The 23,345-nt window shown below is 36.0% G+C and overlaps 1 pseudogene; it reads right to left on the minus strand.

Moving 5' to 3' along the window:
- LOC132597733 (hypoxia-inducible factor 1-alpha inhibitor-like) overlaps nucleotides 1–23,103 on the minus strand; it is a 187,855-nt pseudogene extending 164,752 nt beyond the window's left edge.
- Nucleotides 23,104–23,345: the final 242 nt, after the last annotated feature.

Consider the following 23,345-nt stretch of genomic DNA (forward strand, 5'->3'; position numbering starts at 1 on the left):
ACTGATGCAGCTCTACCAGTATTCTCCGTAAGGTTCAGGGAGAAGAAATTTTTGCCCACTATTATTTAACATTTTTCTAGGTAAAATATGGAAGAATACATAATGGGTTGTTAACATGGGTTATTTAGGGTGGAGAGATGCTGTGGAATAGGGGAGAAAAAAGGGGGAAAAAGGAAGGCAAATAGAAAAAAAATTTCTTTTAAATCTACAAGGAGCATGCATATGATTATGTTTATGTAAACATGTATCAGCATATCTATGTGTGTGTATATATATATATATATATATATATATGCACACATAATCAAGTTAAACTATCCTCAAAAAGTAATAATAATAACCACAGAAACTGCTATCATGTTTTGTAGCAATGCTTCTCAAACTGTACTGGTGAAAGTCCAATCTTTTATTTTCACTTTATCATGGTTAGATAATTTTAAACAATACAATAAAAATGAATTGCTAAAAGAGTGTCACAACAACAATGGATGTCACAAACAGTCAAATTGCTCTAAAAGTTTCTAAATGTTTGCTTTTAATTTTTATTCTTATCTTACTAGAGACCAGTATCAGTCTATGGGCTGTTTTACACAAAGGAAGACTCAAAAAATGCAAAAACATTCTCTTCTCTTGGACAGAAAGATTCAACTTCAAAATGAAGCTAATTCCCTTTAAATAAATCTCTATATATTATTAAATCACCTTAAAAGTTCCCAAGAGTTTTTGGAGCTATATAGATTCCAAATTCACATGAAAAAATAAACCAACTGATTTTGTCAAAAATAACTCTGGAAATGAAGACCAATGATGAGGGATTAGACCTACCAGCCATGAACATATTTTAGATCTACAATAATTGAAATAGAACAATAATGGTACATGAATAGACACACAAATCAGTGGAATTATAATAGAAAGTCCAAATATAGATGCAAACATTTTTAGAAATTTAATTTAGATAAAGTTGGCCCTTCAAATAAGGGATATATTAAAGACTGGATTATTAAAAATTAATGTTGGGACAATATGGAAGAAAATAGACTGGATTTGTATATCATTTATTATAGAAATTATATCTTTATACAAAATATTTTAATTTAAAATATTAATCCACAAATTCTCTAGAATAAAACATAGGGTTTTTAAAAATAATCTCAGTGAGAAAGGCCTTTTTATGTAAAATACATAAACTAAGAGGTGATTTAAGAAAAGGGTGGTAAGTTTACCAACACTTTAAAAAATTTGCATAGTAAAACAAATACCTTAAACAAAATTAGACAGTAAACTGCAAACTGGGAAAAAATTGCAACTCATATCACAAAAGTTTCAATTATTTACATGTAAGTAATATCAACAAATCAATATAAAACATAATAACAATGGAAAAAGTAATCAAATGCTATTAAGAGTTCACAGAAAATGATAAATGAATAAATCTTAAACATATGAAAAAATGCTCATCTTTACCCTTAAAAAGAGAAGTGTAAATTAAAATAATAATGAATTACCATTTTGATCTTTGGCAAAAATCAAAAAGTTCAGTAAGGCATTGTGTTGAAAAGAGCATGGGAAAAACAGTACTCTTATTAACTGTTAATGGAAATATATAGCATTATATAGCTAACTTGTCAATATTTATTAAAAATTTCAAGATTTACATACTCTTTAAATCAGTACTTCGATGTTTAGGAATATCCTTTAGATAGAATCCCACATGGTAAAAATGATATTGTATAAATTATATTTATTGAAATATTTTTATCATGAAAATGTTTGGAAAAAAATAAAATCCCTTAGACAGTGAATTAATTAATTTAATGAGGGCACATCCATGCAATGGAATATTATATGGCTAATAAAAAGAATGAGGCATTTCTCTCTATATATATCCATATGAAATAATCTCAAAAATATATTGTTCAATGATAAAGCAAGGCAAGGTAAAATATGTAGATAATGCTAACATTTATGTCTCACAACGTGTACACACATATGTAATATATATTTGCATATATGTAAGATGTATCTTGACAGATTACATAAAAATAGCATCAGGGGAGGGAAACAGTGTGGCCTAGCAAAAGAGGTGGAAGAGAGACTTAACTGTAGACCCTTTTACAACTTTTGGATTTTTACACCATATTTATGAATTAACAATTTAAAAAAACAATTTATTAAAACACATAAAACATAAAATATATAAAGTAAAAGTAATAATACTATAAGTAAGGCTTGTATATAATATAAATTAAGTGATATTCTCTCTGAAGGTGGCAGTTTCCTCATCTGTATAATAATTTTGATCCCTGTGGGCCTTTCCAACTATAAAAGTTCATGTCTATGTTATGGAATGTTCTTGAGAATGACACACGTATATTATATTTTTGGATAACAACATATATTATGCTGAGAGAGTTAGTTATGAAATAACTAACTTCTTGTTGTATTTTGTAAATGTCAATCAAAGCAGTTCAAATGCAATAAAAGCTCAAGTGAGTTAAAATTAAAATCAAAATTGCAGTCTTGAACTTGGTACTGTTTACCCAGAATTTTTAGCTGGCCTCTAATTATTTGAGTTCTAAGAGAAACAAATCTTATCAGATATTTGAATTAAAAGGATTTATTTGGACATGACCAGAATATGTTACCAATATTATATATCTGTTGGAGAGTAAATGAATGAGTGAGTGGGTGAGTCACAAATAAATGTACCTTATTATTAGGAAAGGCAAGGTAATTAGTTGAATCAAAGAACAGAGTTAAGGGGCCATTCAGGATCAAGATTCTGAATGAACAAAGCTCCATCCGGCCTCCCTTCAGGCCCCTGGGGATCAACCTCAAGTCTTTTCCAATGCTTTAAATTCTTTTAATGGTTTCTGTTTGTTGTTAGGATAAAGTCCATATTTCTTAACATGGCATTCAGTGCTCTTGTGACATTACTAGTGCTTACTCTGGAGACTCATTTCACATTACTCTCCTTCTTCCAATCCATACTTTAGCCATTTTAAACTTTCACTTCCTTGAATGTACCATGTTCTCACTTCCTTCTGAATCTTTGAACTTATTTTTTCCTGTGCTGACCCTCAACCCACTTCATTTCTCCTCTGGCTTACATTATATTTTGGTTTCAATGTTAACGTCAATTCACCCATGAAACCATTCCTGATCCCCCTAGACTATTCAAAGTCTCCTTTTCCTGTGTCCTCATCCATAGCATTACATATACCTCTTATCCTAATGTCACAATTTAATATAATTACCTGTATAATCATCTTTTGCCTCCACCAGTCTAAGATCTATGAGCACGTGTCTCATTTATTACTCTTTCTCCAAAGTCTAACACAACTGTCTGTCACTATTCTATTTCAAACTGCTGCTCCTAACACACACACACACACACACACACACACACACACACACACACAAATAACCCACTTTCTTGCCTTACTTTTCTCCATAGTTTTTTTTTTTCATTTAACTTAATGTATTTTAACTTCTTCATTTTATCATCTGTCTTCTCTCACTGTTATGAAAACTCCATAGGCCAGGGATTTTTCTCCATTTTGCTCATTGTTCTCTCCCCAGAGACTAGTACAATGTCTGGCACATAATAGACACCCAATAAACTTTCTTAAATGAACAAATAACTGAATGAATGATGACAGATGCTCAAGAAAACAACTGTGTTTTGAATGAATGCATCATGCCAACAGGCAAGACTGAGAAGTGGTCTATACTTAAGATGAGTTAGTTTGGATCCTCAAGGTTAGCAAATACCATATTCCCACTGAATCAATAACTAGACCCTCCTGGAGAGCTAAAAGATGGTTCTACTCCATATCTTCACCTGATTCCACTTTAAGGTTAAAGCTTTGGTCTTATTCCTTTTGAACCCTCAGCTGCACCAGCACAGTGCTTTGCATATACTACACAAGATACTCAGTAAATACATGTGGAAAAAAGTAAATGGAATCACCAATACACTTTTGGTATTGTTATAATTTTAGGAGTTACTGAAATAGAATGATTGCCTATAAGAAAGTTCGGTGGGGAGGAGGTAATTCTAAACTTTGGCCCTGGCTGGAAGGTTCCTTGAGGGCAGCTCATGTCCTCATAATTCCCACACAAACACTGGAGAGGCTTAATGATAACATAAGTCTGATTTTGACTGTATACAGTTAGGGATACCTATAAGCAAACATCCCACTGAAGGTTACAAATCATGCTGAAATCCAAGGCTGTTCCCATTGACTGGTGAAAGAATTAGGGAAGAGGAGAAATTGATTCTGTGCTACCACACCAGGCACAGTCAAGACTCTTGTTTGATTCTTTAACCAGTTTTTACTGGACACTGAAAAGAGAGCATTCATCACTAGAACTCAGGTTTGGAGTGTCTTCTTAGCAATGAGCAGAAAAGAGTTATTCTTCTCACACTTCCTATCAGCTCATTATAGTCAGCTGGAATCTCTCTCATTCCAAAGTTCCAGATGCCTTCCCTCTGAGAAGCAGAAGGGAAGTTGGAATTTTACAGGAATTTTAACCTGTAAGTTACTAATTACAGGTCAAAATTTGCTTTATCCACAGTTAAAACAGAATATCCTTCTCTTACTCCTTTCCCCTATTGATACAGGCAGTCCCAACTGAGAAAGAGTTAAGACAATATATTCCCTTGAGACATCTCTGTTTCCTGCCACCTCTATTTCAGAAGTCAATGGATTTCATAAGACGTTGCCCGGAGTTAGCCAGTAGCACTTCAGTAAATGCTAGATACACTTATTTTGGAAGGAAAAGTTTGGAGAGAATTTGAACTGAATTGCCCAGAATAAAGGGATTCACAGAGTTTATTGACTTCTAAAGAAAACACTGCATGTTATGTATCATATCCAAGGGGTGTTGAACTAAAAATGATGAGACATTTGCCTGAGTCTTATTCTTGATAGTTTAAATTTTTCAATCTATGGAGAATTCTTACCAGTAATTATTCAAAACCAGCTGCCATAGGAGCCATTGTGACCCTATTCCCACCCTTGCAGGGAACACTGTGGTTCTACGTTGAATCTGGATATTTGCTTCTAAAGAATGCAACACCAGTACTGCTTTATGCCTAGTCATGAAACTAGCACTTTCTGTCAACTTCTCCACAGTTCCTAAGGTGTGAAAATTGAAATAATTGACATCACAATACCAGACCAAAGAACTCCAGAACTGAATAAATAGCACATTTGTGTACCCCAAAGCACTATCACATTACTGAGATATGATGATAAAAACAAAAAAGAATTTTTTATAAGTACAGATATGATATATAATTAGGCACGATCTTTCTGACCATAGATTACCATGCTTTGCCATTCTTCCCAAACATGTCTCTGGCCAATTTTCCACCAGAAAACCCTTTCGAAGGCACAAAGGAGAAACAGCAGAGAAGTATGACATAAATACATGCATGTGTATGTACATATATAAACTAACTAACTTTGAAAGGGGACCAGGTAACACAGTCAAACAGATGAAAATTCTGGAGAGAACTCTGTATGTGAGGACAATTCCCAGGGAAAAAAGATGATGAGTTGTTAGAAATAGCCTGAAGGTAGAGGAGAGAAGACATCAATCTATTGGCCCTGGGATGTAGTATAAGATACAGCTGAGAATGGTAGGATTTAGAGCAAAATGTCTCAGACAAAGAACTTTATAAATTCTAAAAGTAAATTGACCTTTAGCTCCCATCAGGAAGATATTGTGTAGCTTAAATGTTATGAGGTTCCTTCCCTCTCTTAGACAATTTTGGTCTCTTTTGCATTTTTTTACTCTTCAATGTCATATCAAATCCATGTGGCAGATTAACCCTGAACAGTTGAGAAATTATTTCTTTTGCAAGTTTGAAATTCACTGATGTTATGAAGTTTTCACAATATATGTTAAGTGTTTAACACCTGTATCATTGCTAGATCTAAAAAAAGAATGTCAACATCTGATGTTTTCATTAAAAAAAAATAATTCCTGAATCTAAAATAATGAAAACCAAAAAGTCCAAAGTCAGTTTTATTTTAACAACCATGGAAAGGGTGCTAGTAGTCTTTCCCAGTGAATCTAAAGGTTCATTCAATTCATTGACAATGAGTGGGGTAAATCTGAGGAGTTTCTATAGATTACCCTCTGAGGGTAAGCAAACCAATACTGGGTGAACGATGATGCAACTACTGGGACAAAATTTGCCTTTAAAAATCCAGCCCAAGACTTAATGTCTTAAAACAACAAAGATTTGTTATCTGTCATGATTCTGAGAGTTAATTGGGCAGTTCATAGTGGGCCAGTTCAGATGGGGCTGAATGGTGTTGGATGGCCTCACTGACATGACTGATGATTGCATCCATGTTAACTACAGTGATGGAGATAACTTGGTCATGTATCTTTCATCATCCAAAAGGCTAACACAAGCTAATTCATGTGGTGGTGGGCTCAGTGCTCTCTAAAATAGCAAGAAGATAAACTCCAAAGTGAAAGCACTTTTCAAGACTCTGCTTGCATCACATTTGCTAAGAACCCTTTGGCCAAAGCAAGACATGTGGCCAACCCAGAAGCAAAGGGTAGAGAAACAGACTCCACCTCTCTTGATAACAATTGAATTGTTAAAGGCATGCATACAGGAAGGAGAAAAATTTGGGGTCCTTTGGCAATCTACCATAGGAACAACAGAGGAAGGATGGCTTGTGAAACTGACCTCGTTCTAGGTACCCTACAGAAAGCCAGTGCCCAAAAGTTGTTTTAGAAGACTTTTTATGGTTTCTTGGTACTGGAAATTACTCTAGAATTAGAAAGATATTTTCCTGCCGTGATTCAAGGACATTTAACAAGTCATTATCGTTCCAAAAACAAACTTTGATGTGTTGAGTACAAACATAGCCCAATGGAAGACAAAGGAAATCTCCTGGGTAGGGAAAAGATGCTGTTAGCTAGTTGGAACCTAGCAACTCCTGGACTGTAGTCTTTCCATCTGGTGTCACTTTTCCTACATTGTGAATCCATCTAGTTTAGGCTTGAGATGTTAAAGAAAGATCTAAATACAAAGTCTCACTAATAAAATAGAAAAACAAAACAGTACTAAAGAAATATGTTTATTTGGTCACAACAGCTGAAACTGCTATTAGGTTTAGTAACATACCCTAATGAATTTAGATTTTTGACCCATTTAGGATCCTGTATTCTATAAATTTTAAAAGACTACTTAAATAGTAGTTCCTTTACCGTTAACAAAATAATTCATGGTTAATGGTAATTTCTTTACCATTAATAATATAATGTTATATTCATTTACCCTCTATAATATAATTCACAGTTTTAAACCTCAGACTGATATCATGTTTTTCTGTTGTTCAAAGAATAGTCTTTATGAGCTCAGGACTTTCTTGGATTGATGACAGAGGGTGATCAGCACATTCTACAATGAAACAAAGAGATCCTTCTTCATCTCAACATTCATAATGAAAGCCAGTCAAATTTGAAAATATTTTCTTTCACTTCAATCAGATTTTACTGGATTTGCTGCTTTATGAGTCTATTCCCATCTGGTCTAGGTTCTTTCTAATTTTCTAAAATAATTCCACTAACAATACTTTTCAGTCCCGGAACTTCAAAGAACATTAACACTTTAAGAAAATGTAATTAACCTCTAGTTCAGAGATATTTGAAAGGTTTATCACATTTGTTGACTCAATTTAGTAGTTGCTGCCAAAACACTGTATTGAGAAGGATTCTGAGGTCATGTCTGGTCTCAGGAGAAAAGAATACAGTGATTGATTAATGACGTCTGCTACGGAAATTAGCATAAAGACAATGGAATTTATCTTGCTCTAAATTAAACTTGCCATTTTAAAGACTGAGGAACAGGCAGCAAAAGGGACTTATCCAAGGTCTCACAGCATTCAATGATAAAAAAGTCCAATCTAAGAACCCATCATGACTTCAAAGCCAATATTTATTTGGACATTTGTCATTCTTCAGCTGACCATAATCCACTTCCCACTATTTTTATCAGTTCCTCACTGCGTGCCAACATAGTTGGAAGACAATTCCCAGTGCTTGCTTCCTATGGCTGTTCCTCTCTCAAACCACAGTAGCTGGGACCTTCCTCTACCACTCCTGGCTGTACCACAGAAGAAGCCAATGAGTTAGGCTTTGTTGATCTGGCCTTTGTTCTTGACCTCTAAATCTTGGATGGATAGTGCAAAAAATGAAGAAATGTAGGAGAAAACAGATGATTCCAACCACCACAAGAACCCATGAATCATACAGTTGCTGTGGTATGACTTTGACTATGCTTCCTGCAGCCTGGCCTGCAACGCTCCATTTTCTAAGCCTAAGGCTACCAGCCAATTGCCAATTATGGGCATCCCTGCTATTTGTCCAATGCATCTCCTGTTGGCTAAGGCCAGAGATGGTTTTTGTTGCTTCAAACCAGGGACTCTGAATGATGTTTTACTCAGCTCCACAGTCATGAGGAAGTATTAGGTTTCCTAATACTTTCCTCAGTCAAGTCATACATTTACACATATGACCTCCAAAATTAAATAAAATGTGTTCCATTGAAAAAAATGGAAAATACGGTCATTTGACAATTAAAAACATCTACAACCATGTCATCTCAGATGGTGGAAACAGCACAATTATTCCATGGTGTTGATCTTCAAGTTTCATCAACATCATCTTATTCTTTCAAAAATAATCATGAAAAAAAGCAAAAATTAAATAACTGAAATGAAACAAAGACTTTCTACATTTAAAGAGAACTGCCTGGGAAAAATTCCCTTACTTTTCTCTACCCTATCTATGTTCATAATATATCACATTTGTTAACTATAGGCTGTAAAGAACATGTGTTTCTAAGATTAAAGGCTGGTTTATAGACCTTTGTTCATGTAAGATGTAGCAAACTCATAAAACTCTTGCTACATACAAAGTCTGCGCTAATGTATTTTTGGCAAATACTACACTCCTAAGCCCTGGTTTACTTATCTGCTGTCAGTAAGAAAAGGTAAGAGGACATGCTGTCCTGGAAACTCATAATGTATTTCCATCACGCTGGTATCACTTTGGGGCCAATTCATAGAGTATATATTACTCTTCTTGGCTATTTACATTAAGACTCCATTTAAAAAAATTTTTTCCTTTAGCCTTTCTGTCTTCATTAATGAAAAATGCTACATTAAGAAATTTCTGCTTGGTTTTCCTTCCTGGTTCATATAGAGATTCATGTGTAATCTGCAAAGCAGCCTGAAAAGAATGGCATAAGCAGTCAAAATATTTACATATTTTCCTGTAAAATATTTCATAGAAAGATTTAACAGGCATAAGTAAGCTATGACAAGCACGTTCACTTATCTGAATAGAAATACTTCGAGCTGATTTCTTGGCACTGAGAGGAAAGCTGGTTAAGTGACATCTCCTTTTATGGAATGCAATGATTAAACCCATGAGTTGTGCTTACCTTCTCTAAGAGGGTCAGTTTGATAAGGAGTTGTTTTCAGTAAAGCTCAGTGTACTATACCTGAAATCATAGAATATGTCACTAACATCAGCAAGTAAAGCAAAGCTAAACATTGAAATTAAAACAAAAGAAGAAATGAAAAAAGAAAGCAAAAGCAATAAACCATCACTACCAAAAACAAACATAAGATTGTATGAGAGTGTAGTAATATATAGATGAATAATTTCACAGAAAACTGAGAAAACAGTGAGTGCTCATATATTAAGAAATATCTTACATTTGAAGATGAGAAATAGGGTATCTCAAAAGAGGGTTTTAATGAAATGATTTTTCTATTGGCTAAATGTAGGGTGTTTTTTTTTATTGTTTTTTTGTTTTTTTGTTCTTCATGAATTGTGAGAGAAATATAACTGGAGAATATTGCCATGATCTCTTGCAAGATCTTTCTTCAATAAAGAGAGGAATGAATGGGGAAATTTATTGATCACAAAAAGTAAATGCCCAAGCTCAGAAACCCCTGTCTACTTCCCAGAGGAGCAAGCTGTAATTTCACAAGCTATGTAGAAGGCTCAGAGATTCTCCAATGCTGAAGTCATCAGCATTTCACATCAGAGACTATGCTGAAGGGTGTAAAATGATAAATACTGGGCATCCAGAAGCCCAGATTCCTAACTCACCATGATGACCTGAATTTCACCTCTATTTCCCACTCTTCTTTACCTGGCAGTTGAAGATAAGTCCTTTCTCTCAACATTGATTTCCGAAGTGAAATGAGTAAAAAGTTGATAGCATTTGCATGGTACCCTACTTTGGTGAGGAGTGGTAACTTGGAATAAAAATGCTGGATCCACTTCCTATTATGCCAGAAAGAACTGGCTGCCACAGCCTCCCCACCAAGTCTACCATAATATATAGCTTATTGCAGGCTTCCCTGGTGGGGCAGTGGTTGAGAGTCCGCCTGCCAATGCAGGGGACACGGGTTCGTGCCCCGGTCCGGGAAGATCCCACATGCTGCGGAGCGGCTGGGCCCGTGAGCCATGGCCGCTGAGCCTGTGCGTCCGGAGCCTGTGCTCCGCAACGGGAGAGGCCACAACAGTGAGAGGCCCGCGTACCAAAAAAAAAAAAAAAAAAAAAAAAAAAAAAATATATATATATATATTGCTTATTGGTAAGACGCCTCCTTGTTAGCAGCTCTGATCACAGAGGTTTCATTCTAATCTATCTCAAATTGCTCAGCTTGGAAATACATAGGCAATAATTCCTGTCTAGCAGGATTTCAATAGCCTCATAAATTCTACTTTTGGAAAATATTCAAACTAAGATATCCGTTCACATTGTTCACCACCTTATACTCATTTACACAGAATAAGATGTCAAACTGAGTATCTTAGAAGATACAGTTCTGGTTGTCCAGCATTTGGATTGATTCTCTGCCATTAAAAAAAAGAAGAAGAAAGAAAGAAAAAAAAAAAAAGGGTGGTCAAGTGAGACAGGGCTTCCATCTTAACCCAACTCCTAAGGATTTAGAGGATGACAATCTGCCCATTCCAACATGACTCTCAAAGGAGTTGATGGCAGTTGTCAATTTGTGTCTTCAATTTAATTTGTTTTTCAAGGCATTTTTAAACCAAATGGAGTTGTCCCAATTTTTAAAAGTTTAAATGTGCTTTTCTTCCTGAGTTTAGAGATATCTGTTAAATTTTTTTAATAAAAGAGGATATTAAAAAGCAATATGCAAATATTGAACTGTGGTCAAGATTTTTTAAAAACTGAGAGGAAAGAGAGAATCATATTTCTCTGAACTTTTCCCACCTAAACTCCTGCATTCTGCCCCAGAAATAATAAGATGGATGGACTATTCTGGGCTATAAAAGAGAGTCGACTATTGGGAGACATTTCAACTCTTTGTTTGAACAAGATAAAATATTTTTATAAAAAAATCTCTATCAATTTGAAAGGCAGTATGTATATAGGATCAATTTAGAACATGGAGCATAGAGTTTGAAGTTACAGAGACTGGGGCTCTAATCCTAGCTTTAGCAAGTCATAGCTGTGTTACTTAATTCTCTGAGACTCTTTCTTCATCAATAAAATAGGACTAATAATAGTATATATTACATGAACTTGTTGTGAATATTAAATGAGATGTCAAATGTAAAGTGCCTACTAGTTTATTTTGGATAAGGCACTTAAAAAGTTTTAGTTTTATCAGATAGCTAGATGACAGATAGCTGAATAGGCCAATAACTGTTCTCATGAACCTTTGCCATGGCTGCATACCTACTTTCCCTGGGTACCTAGGCTTTATTCACTTATCTCTCCTGGATTGCTGCCCTCCAAGTGGTAAGCTCATTTACTCTTTTGACATTTACTGCCAGCCCTCTGTGTACCAAGCACTGTGATATGTGCCCAGAAGGCAGAAAGAGCCAGATGTAGTTCCTGTCCTCAAAGAGCTTTCAGATGCATATATGAGAAGGGGCCAGTGGCGGAGGGATGTTGACAGTATTTACAATGTATACAACGATGAGTCATGATAGGGATGTATAGGAGTGACTAATCTGCCTTCTTTGGGGTGGGGTGGAGGACATAGCTAACTATATGGAGAAGACTTCTACTGAGCCGAATATGATTTAGGAATTAATTCCCAGCATAAGGAGCAGCAACACACAAAGACAGTGACCTCCTGCAAGAACAAGGGGGTGGATGTGCTTAGAATTCAGGGAAGGTTCAGGAAGGCGGTAGCAAGTGCATGGATGGGATATCATCTAGAATTACTGAATTCAAAGCTAGAATTAACTTCATGGTTAATAATAAAAGCAATAATAACAGCAATAATTATAAACCATTTGTTATGTGCCTGGACATTTTTACATATTAACTCCTTGAATACTTAGAAGCACTCTGTGATATAAATATTATTATGATCCTCATTTTAGAGAAGAGAAAACCTGAGGTATAGAAAGGTTAAGTTATTTCCCAAAGGATATCCCATCTAGTAAAAGTAGCAGAATTGAGATTCAAACCCAGTCAGTCTAGGTCCTGAGCCAGAGTCTCACACACAATGGTACTCTGGTTCTTTGTTTTTGTGTTTTCAGTTAAAGTAGCTTGTATACAACAAGATAAATGATTGGAGCCCTTGGTGAGTGAGTGACCTCCAGCTAGAGTGGCTTTATCAGCACTACCCTGACAGGCTGCCACAAGAGAAACAAAATTACCTAATTGCCTAGCTGTCTGTAGTTAACAGTAACATTAAACCCTTGTGGCTAAAGTTAGACCACAGAGTATGCTCATGATGGTTAACCAGCAAAGACAGGAAATAAAGCCCAAAACACAAACCAGTGAAGAAACAAGGTGTGAAGGCTTTGGCATAACTTCATGCTCAGTGTATCTGTGACCCCTTGGAATCAAACATTCCTTCTATGGGCACCACACAGGTATGCATCTATAAAATGGTGGAAATTCCTAACTCAGAATGCTGTGAGGATCCAATGTCAGGTGTTAACCCTTAGACTGAGACATAGTAAAGAATGGTTGTTAATATTTTTCCTTCCTTTATTCTTTTTTTTTACCTCTTTCCATTTTTTACTTTTTTCCTTCCTCCCTCCCTCCCTCCCTCCCTCCCTCCCTTCCTTCCTTCATCTTTGTCTTTCTCCCTCCCTCTCTTCCTTCTTACTTTCCTTACTCTTATTCTTTCTTCTTAATTACCATCAGGTAACTCTTCCGCTTCCCTGAATGGTCTTTTGTCATTGCATCTAGTAATAAAACTTTAGTGACAAAAATAGGGAGAAATACACTAATTCTGAGAATGGTTGATAATTATTCACTGGACAACTGGATGACTTAGAAAAAATTGTGATGTTCTAATGTCATTTTAAAAGCTCAGAATCATGGTCAGTATTGAGCTACAGACATTCCCACTATGAAATATGTTAGCCTCTCAAGATATCAGTTATTGTAATACCACACCCTTGCCCTACCACTCAAGGGCAACTGTTTGTTAACTCATATAATAAGATTACTCTTTAAAAAATAATTTCAACAGTGTTACAATCATAGATTTCAGGGTTGAAAGGTATCATGATAGGAATGCATCCCAGAACTTAGACAAGCTAAGTAGTAGGTCTGAGCTAGAAAAAAATATACATTCATTCTGAGAGGACCTCTCTTTACCTTGAATTTATATATACAATTTATTCAGGGAAAAATACTTTTTATGCTATGCTTCCTCCTAGTTTCATACATACTTATTTAATGACCCATGAATATACATTGCATCCATATTTTCATTTATATACACATGATATCAGAGGTAAGAATTTTCACAAAACTGATCTTTCCAAGTTTGAAAGAAACTGTTTTGATACCAAAAGAAGTCATAATTTACCTTTTTTTTTTTTTAACATTCTATCCATTAGCTGTTTGTCTTATGAATGAAAGTATGAAGCAAGTAGGTAACGTATTCATGTGCCATCTCCTTGGATATATAAAGGTTAAGAAAAATTGATTACAAACAAATGAGATCTATGACAAAGGCAGAGGAGTAAGGTGAGCAGCCCCCCAAATTAATCAGCATATAAATTAATCTTGCTCCCAGACAAAAAGTAGAACAGGAAGCACTGTCATCAATAATCTACTATGCCAGGACAGTCTCCAGGACGAATACTAATGAGTATAAGCAAATAGTAGCTAGATGAGTAATATAAATACTTAAAAAGTTAAAAGTCTGAACATTTTCTAGTCTGTAAACTATACATATTAAAAATATCTTATTATTATTACCAGTAAAAATGCTATCACAGTAATTGATTACCATTTACAGAGTACCTACAGAGTGCCCCATACTATACAAAGAACTTTACATATGTTTTTTTTCTAGTTTCCACGTTCCTTTTGCAAGGTAAGTATTATTACCTTCGTCTTAAAATTCCAGCAACTGAACCTCAAGGAGTTTAAGTGTTGTAACTGCAGATCTGTGACAATGAATCTAGGTCTCTCTGATTTCAAAAGCTATACACTTTCCACAGTGTAGAGAAAGACTGAAATATTTTTCAAAAGCATATGATTTTAGTGACATAGTCTGTTTTTACAATCCTGGTGCTCACTGACCAATTGTTATCTTCAGTTTATCTAAGAAGTTATACATATTTCTTCCAGAAAGTTCCATACTATTTAACTACCTAACTTAAGGTATTCTAGAAATGACCTTCTATAAAAAGATTTGGACAAGTGAAAGATAGAGATGATAACCTGAGGTACAAACAGCTTCTAAGAGGATGAACTCTCTTAAGGAGGAAAGATTCTTTGATGGTGACCTCACCCCATTTTACTTTACTTTACATAAAGGGTGTTTTCCACAGCCCCTCTTATTCTTCCTCTCTGACTGCCCCTCAATTCTCTTCTTCTGTTAAGAACAAGAATATATGGAAATTCTATCATTTCAAGCCGAACCAACATGTATAATTATAAAATTTTCTCAGGAAAAAAGTAGCCATGTGTGCCTACTAATTCTTAAATGGACTATCATGAATTAGGGATGTGTAGGAAATTTGCAAAGTTTTGAAATATTGACAATAAAATTGCATATGCTATGATTGAGAAAGAAAAGGAAGAAATTAAATATTTGTGTGACTGTGAATAATCTTTTCTCTCTAAATCAGTAAAATACTTTGTAAATTTCAGGTTGCAAAATTATTCAAAACATCCTTGAATAATGTCTTTAAAAAAGTGTTTAATAGTTAGAAACTCACATAACTTAAATTTCCAACATGACACATTATGGTATCTATACATGTAATACTATACTATGTAGTCACCTGTAATGTAGGACTGTATTTATAAACAAGAAATATACCTACATTAAACTGTTAAGTGGAAAAGTATTATAGGTTATAAAAATATTAAACACAGTATGAGCCCATTTGAAAAAGCATATTAAAAAACACATTTTTTTCATTAAGGTAACATAATTTTATAAATTTTGGATATATGAATTGTTTTGATAGTTAAGTCAAAATCTCTTGAATTTACATATTAAAGGAGAAAATTAACATGTGTATTTATTTATTTATCTAGGCTGCATTGGGTCTTCGTTGCTGTGCGCAGGCCCCCTCTAGTTGCAGCGAGTGGGGGCCACTCCTCACCACGGTGTGCGGGCCTCTCATTGCGGTGGCCTTCCCTGCTGCAGATCACGGGCTCCATGTGCCCAGGCTTCAGTAATTGCAGCATGCATACTCAGTAGTTGTGGCACGTGGGCTCAGTAGTTGAAGCATGCAGGCTCTAGGGCACATGGGCTTCAGTAGTTGTGGCACGTGGGCCCAGCAACTGTGGCTTGTGGGCTCCAGAGCTCAGGCTCAACAGCTGTGGCGCACAGGCCCAGCTGCTCCGTGGCATGTGGAATCCTCCCAGACCAGGGCTCGAACCCGTGTCCCCTGTGCATTGGCAGGCGGACTCTCAACCACTGCGCCACCAGGGGAGTCCCGGGAACAGTCTCTTGTGGGTTCCCCAAGGCCTCTCCAAGCATCTTCTCAATGTTTCTCATTATGGCCACTTTCTGATGGGCTTTGAGAGGATATTCAGTTCTCTTAGGGATGGGGGCCCCCTAATACCAGAAGTACACAGTGATGGTAGTGCCCCCATTTAGTAATGACTCTGTGATGCCACCAGTACATTCAGATGTAAAGAACATCACCAGGGCCAACCACTCTTTCGTAACCAACCACATTCTGGAAATTGGGGAACCTCTTGTAGTCAGGATTGTCAAAGTCCACCTGGCTCTGTCTGTCACATGGATGATGAACAGGATATGCGTAGAGGCACTCAAACTGACCCGGAGGGAACAAAATGCATCGCTTGTACCTTTTATCTGAGCAAAGAAGTTCTGTTGCTCATCAAAGTGAGCAGGTGTCACATTTCCTTCCATGCCAATAAGCAGCAGGTTACAGGTCAGCTGCCTCCAGCCACGCTTTCCCTGTTGCTTATTAATCCAGTTCCAGTTGAAACCCAAGAAGTCCATGACAATCTTCCTGCTCACAGTGTCATTGAGTGTTTGCTGCAGATACGAGCTCTCTTCACCTCCTCACTGCTGTATATTCTGCCGTTGCTCAACAAACTCATGAAATTTCATTTCTTCCCTATTGGACCTCAGCTTAAAGTTCTGGAAATTAGCCATCTTCTTTTCATCATAGTGCAAGAACTTGTGGGTGCTGGCACTGTACACAGAGAAGTCTCTGTTGTCAATATTTTCTCGCAGTTATTCAAGGCCCCATTTTAGGGCAGGATACACAAGATTTGTGTCTGCCAGCACCACAGGCTCCTCATTCTCAATAAGCTCCTCTGCCCCGGGGTTGCTCTGACTGAGATGCGGGATGGGCCAGGTCGCGAAGGTATAACTGAGTAGTTGGGATTCATCCCAGGCGGGGCCAGGGGCTTTGGCCTCTTCCTGGGGTTCTCCAGAGCCTGAGGCTGCAGCCTCCACCGCAGTCGCCACCCTCAGTAGCCATTCTTAATACATAATGCATATTAACATTAAATTTTGGCTTGCAAAACCCAAAAGTTGATATTCAAATCCCCCCTTCCCAACAGCTGACAGACTCTTAAACTACATTTATGTTATGTTATGTTATGTTATATATTATATTTAGGGTGAGGGTCCAAGTAACCCAAAATAAAACAGCAATTGGTAAGCTTAATTTACTGTGATTGCATGAAGAATTCAAAAATTTAAAAAGAAACTGGAGAGATTATTTTTAAATATATATGGAAAAAATAAATATGTAGTAATTTCTAAGAAACTTTCTGAAAAAGAGATGAGAGTAAATACCCTACCGCTTATAAAATTTACTATGCTGGTTATTGAAATGAAAACAGTATTTCATTAGCATAAGCAAAGACCGGAAACAAAGTAAAAGAACAGAAGATAACTGAAAAATAGAAGATGGAGTTCAGTGCTGCCCAAAGAATTAGCATTTGAAGAGGAAAAGCCTGGAGAGTGAGGAAGTTCAAAGAAGAAACCCAAAAATCTACATTCAAATCCCCCTTTCCCAACTGCTGACTGATTCCTAAACTACATAAATATATAAAAATAATATATGCTATAAATATATATACATAATATGTAAATTCTATTATATTATTTATAGAGTGAGAGTCCAAATAACCCAGAATAAAACAGCAAATGGGAGGCTTAAGAATGAAGCTCAGTAGCCACACCAAGAAAACAAAAATTAAAGTTTAATCCCTATGGATTAAAGAAGCATTTGCAAAAGTTTTAGTATTTCTCAGCTTTCACCTCAGAAGGGTTCCATCCTAGGATTAAGTGCCATATTCTAGAAGTGAGGACTATGTACTACATGTAAGGGCAAAATTTAAATAGACCTATCTTGACAAAGCCTAAAACTAAGTCTGACCAGGACTGTAGTCATCTGCCAGCCATCTGTGTACCAGATGAAAAACCTTAACATGCTTTAGAGAAATATCCATCAAGAGAGTCCCTAAAATGTTTCATCCATCAAGCCAAAAGTTATGAGATATGCAAAACCCACAGAATCAAATGATTGAAAGTAAAAAAAAAAAAAAAAAAAAGAAAATAGGCAATAGAAATAGACCTACAGATGATTCAGATATTAGAGTTATTCAACAGGGACTTTTAAGTAACTATGATCAATACACTTAAGAAAGTTACAAAAAAATTGGACAAAGTAGAAGAAAAGAGAAAGAATTTTAAAAGAGGATTATAATTTATAAAAACTGGCCAAATGAACATTCTAAAACTGAAAAATAGAAAATAAGAAATGAAAGATCATAAGAAGTAACAAGCTCAGAATTAATGTGTTAAATCTACGAATAACTATTAGCTACTGGCAGACACTCTTCTAAGAGAAAGGGGTAAAATAGTGAACAAAACAAAATCTCCTTCCCTCTTGAATCTTATGCTCTAATGAGGGAAACAGAATATGAACAATATAAGTAAATAAATCTTTCTTAGAAGATGACAACTGAAGGTGATATTACAAGTGAAGGAGACACTAAAAAGTTAACACTTGAATGAAGGAGGTAAAAGTAAAACACATATAAAATCTGAAGAAGGGCCTTCCTGGCAGAAGGAATAAAAAATGTAAAGGCCCCGAGAAGGTGGTGGTTTGTCTGCTAAAGGAAAAATAAGGAGCTTAATGTGGTTGTAATACTAGGAGATGAGATTATTAACCACTGCAAGGACTTTGGATTCTACCCTGAGTGAGATGAGAAGGTAATACAGAGCTTTTAGTGTAAGTGTGACGTGATTCAACATCTTGCATTAGACTGTAGGAGTTAAGAACAAAAGTAGGCAGAATAATTTGGAGTCTATTATAATAATTCAAATAAGAGATGATGGTGATTGAACCAAGATGGCAGTGGTGAAGAAAGTGAGAAATATTTATATTCTGGATATATTTTTAATCAATGGCCAACAGGGGATATAAAAGTTAGAGGGGACTTATACGTGACTCCGAATTTTTTGCCTGATCAACTGAAGGAAAGGAGTTGCCACTAGTAAATGGAAAAAACTGAGCATAGAAGGTTTAGGGATAGGGGAATATCAGGAGTTGAGTTTTGGAAATGTTGAGTAGGAGATAACTGTTAGACATCTAAGTAGAGATGTCAAGAGCCAAGTAAATATTTGGGTACATGAAACAGGAATTTGGGGAAAAGATCCAGACAGGATCCAAATCCAGGAATTTGGGAATTATTGACACATAAATTGTATTTAAAATAATGAGACTGGGTGATATTTCCAAGGTGCAATAAGTAGAGACACGTAAAAGATTTAAAATTATTGTTCTCTGAAAAAGAAGAATAAAACAAGGATAGAACATTTGTTTATGGAAAATACAATGGTTTGCTGTTAGGAGTCTCTTTTTAGATACCTTCTCTCATTTTATCTGATAGTACAGATCATCTAGATAGAATTTTAACACCCGAATCATCTTTTAAAATTGAGAGTCATCTTCAGAGGATGCTAGTGAATCAAATTATTTGACAACTGGCAAGTAAAGAGGGAAGTAAAAATCAGGCATCTATTCTGCTTTTCCTATCAAACTTTATCATGTAGTAACCAAATGATAAGTAAGAGGAAAGTTTTCCTTAATAAAAGTATTCCAACTAATAATACAGAAGGAAAACTGAATTAGAATATCATCATTTGACATCGTCTAATTATTAATGGATCTAGGCATTGAGAATCAATTACAGCTAAATTATAAAAAGAGAAAGAAAATGATAACATGGGCCTCCTGATCCAAATAGCCCCATCAAAAAATAAAATAAATCTAACCTAAATCTTCTCAAACCACAAGGTCCAACTACCAATTCACAGGAGATTCAAAAGTCTGAGGGATGAGCTAAGTTGATTGTTTACAGGGGAGGAAGGAAGAATTGGGTTCTTCTGAAATGACATGAGCAATTTTGATAAAGAAGGTAGCATTTGAATTAGACTCTGAATAGTAATTATGATTTCAAAAAGAGAAGGGATTTAAAGGGTTTTTTCATGTTGTGGGAACAATCTGATCAAAGACAGAGAAAGTGTAATATATCTGTGACAAGGCCAATCAATTGTCCGGGTGGCTGAGGAAGAATCTTAGCAGAATAGTGAAACCTTGCTTGAAAGTGAAGATGGGAGTGCATGAGTTTATGTGTTTCCCTTAACTGTACTTTCTAAATTTTCTAAAATGAACAAAGGATTGTTATGTAATTATATTTCTATACTTACATAAATTCAAGTTTTTAAAAATGTAATTTAATAGAGCTTTCAGTCAACTAATGGAAGACTTCAAATGCCATGATCAAGTTATTTTACTTTTCCCCTCACCAATCCTGGTTGTGCAGCTAAAGATACACTTGGCTGTAACTCTGTTCCATTAAATGTTGATGCTAAGGGTGTCACCAGTCATAAATTTTAGAAAAAATCAAGTAGCTTTTTCAGGAATGTAAAAATCATTACCATTACTGAAATGTTCAATTTGAAGCCCAGTTTGAGAAATACAAAATTTCTACTTTATCTTCAGGGAAGTCTTCCAAGCATACTTAATGTTGATGCCAATAAATTTTAAAATACACTGTGAATATAAACAGAGTAAATACAGTTTGTATAGGCTCCAATTAAGACAGATATTAAAGCTATAGCTTGATTTCCAAACTGTTCTTCGTTCTGCCGATTGGGGACAATTTAAAACCTGACGATTGATAGAACATGGCAAGCTAGTCAAATGGAATGAGCAGAGAGAGATGTGGGAGCGAGGATGAAAATGGAAGGAGTGATCATCTAAGAAGAGGGATAATTTAAAAGACTTAAGAACTGTAAGGACTTAAGAAAAACTCAGGGCTCTCAGTCTCTGGTTGCTGGCAGAGGGAGGCTAAGGTAGGGCTCAGGCAGCCAAAGCAGGTCTGCTTAGTCCGTTACCCAAATTGGCTAAGAGCAGACACACTTCAAGGGGTATGAACAATTTTTAACTGAAAAATGGAACTAAGATGTGTTCAAAGAAATGGTGTCTGACCCAAGAATAGTGTTTAAAATCAAGAAATCTGGGACTTCCCCAGCAGTCCAGTGGTTAAGACTCCACACTTCCACAGCAAGGGGTGAGGGTTTGATCCCTGTTCAGGGAACTAAGATCTTGCATGCAGCACACTGTGGCCAAAAAAAAAAAAAAAAAAAAAAATCTGGGTTCAAGGAGATGTCAACTAGATGGAGAAACAGGATAGGGATCTCAAAAGGAGACAAAAGAGATCACCCAACCTTTGAAGCCAGCAAGGATGCCAAGAACTTATTCTTACTGGGTTTTTCTGTAAGGAAAGCAGTTCTGCTGATATAAAGAGGCAATGCCAGAATAAACCCTTACATTTTACCTTAATATGTTCTATCTTGGGAAAATCCACCCCAATTTTGTGCTTTTTCAACCTTTCTTACCGTTATCAATCAACACAAACTTGATGCCAAGTAATTAATATGTATCTATATTTCTCCAAACATATGTTATTTGTATAATATGAAAGTATTCATGGACATTTGTAGTGTATTTCCTGTTGAGGGCACCATACATTCATTCATCCAACAAATATTAATTGGGTACATACTCTTTGTAAGCTCTTGTAACTGCTGGGTGTAGAGAGGTGAGTAAAGCTAACTTAACCTCTGCTCATTATGGAACACATTCCAACTGAGAGGTGTGAGCATTAAATAAATAAGATGGTAACAAATTCAAGGTAGAGATTTGGAACAATGGGGTGTGACAGTTAGTGACTGAGTGGCTACTTTAGGTTGGGGTGGTCAGGAAGATCTCTGAAGAGGTGGCATTCAAGCTGCATCCCGAATTGTAAGAAACAGCCCTAAATGAGTGGGTTTCAGTGTCTAGATGAAAGACAAGGAACAAAAAAAAAAAAAAATTAGGTTTTGTGATAGGATACCTTGGAAAATGTTTGGGAAAACCACAGGTGTTTGAGTCAAATCTCATATTTACTTTGAGCTCCTCTTTTCAGAAGCGTTTCTAAAAGAAAGATGCCCAGAGGGAGATTTTTTTAAAGTTTGGAATCTTCTCTAAGGGAGAAGTATCAAGAATGACTACTAACTTGAAATGAAAATGTAGATTCTGCAGAGCAAAAGAGAGGAAGCCATCATGTTTTTATTGTACAAGCTGAGTTTCACAGGTGAATTTGATACTTGCTAACATCCCCCGCATGCCCGAATGAAATAAATGAGAAATGCAGGAGATGAAGGTACAAATCCAATTTCCCTTTTGCAACAAGACAGAGTCAGTAAGTCTTTGCTGCTTTCTTCATTTGAAAACTCATCCATATTTTATCTTCCTTCATAAACAATGTTTAGATAAACCCAGTGAATAATGGAGTTGAAAGGAAATTTTAAAGGTCATCTTGTGTATACCCCTGGCTTCAGGCAAGATTGCATTCATGCCCACCCAAGAAGCTGTCGTCTTTTCTGTCAGGTTTTGTTTTGGATAATGTTTATTTTTTCCAGGGGGGAGTTGGGTAGGGAGGACAGTAATGAAGAGCATGTTTGCGTTAAAAGTACAAGCAGAGTTATTTTTAATGTAGGATCCCTCCTCTCCCTCTTATGCCAGGGGCAGAGTATTCTCCAAATGCCTTATACACTTACTTTCAGCTCTAAACGTATTTGTGCAAATCTCATGAATCATCAAGGCTTTTGAAAATATTTATAGGGAAAGAAACTCTACCCTTTTCATTAGAGTGAGTTAGACTCACATTTGTATCTCGCTATTGTTTAAGGAGAACAATGGATGGGTGGATGAAAGAGAATGTCAGCTGGATCAACAAACAGCTGTTCCAACAGAAGTCCTGCTACCCTATACAGCAGAGCAGTACTAATTGCTGCCTTCCCTGGAGTCTCTAAAGATGCTCGATCGGCATTTAGTACCCTGTTTACCTAAAATCAAAAGTTAAGGCTGAAATGAGACTTTCATCATTATGACTACTTCACCTCCAGAGAGAAAGCTGTAGCCCTTTAAAACTTTCTCTATCTGATCTCCCAAGAAGACTCCACCACTTTCCAAGGCAATATATTCTAGTGTCCTCTTCAAATGACCTAACTGAAACTTATAACCGGGTGGTCTCATGTCCAGGCTTTGATGGAAGCCGGGACTCTCATATTATGTGTAAATATATACTCCTTATAATATTCATAGGCCCTCGCAATATTATTTTCTCTAGGACACAGAAATCAAATTTCTTCTGAAGGCAGTGTTGTACTGGGTAAAGGTTATAGGAATTGGACTCAGTTCTGGATGAGAGTCTTGGCTCTTCCATTGACTAAGTGGATGAGCAACTTATTTGAGACCCAGTTTACTCAACCTTCTCA

This window comes from Globicephala melas, chromosome 8 (genome assembly GCF_963455315.2).
Source record: "Globicephala melas chromosome 8, mGloMel1.2, whole genome shotgun sequence".
NCBI classification, from domain to species: Eukaryota; Metazoa; Chordata; class Mammalia; order Artiodactyla; family Delphinidae; genus Globicephala; species Globicephala melas.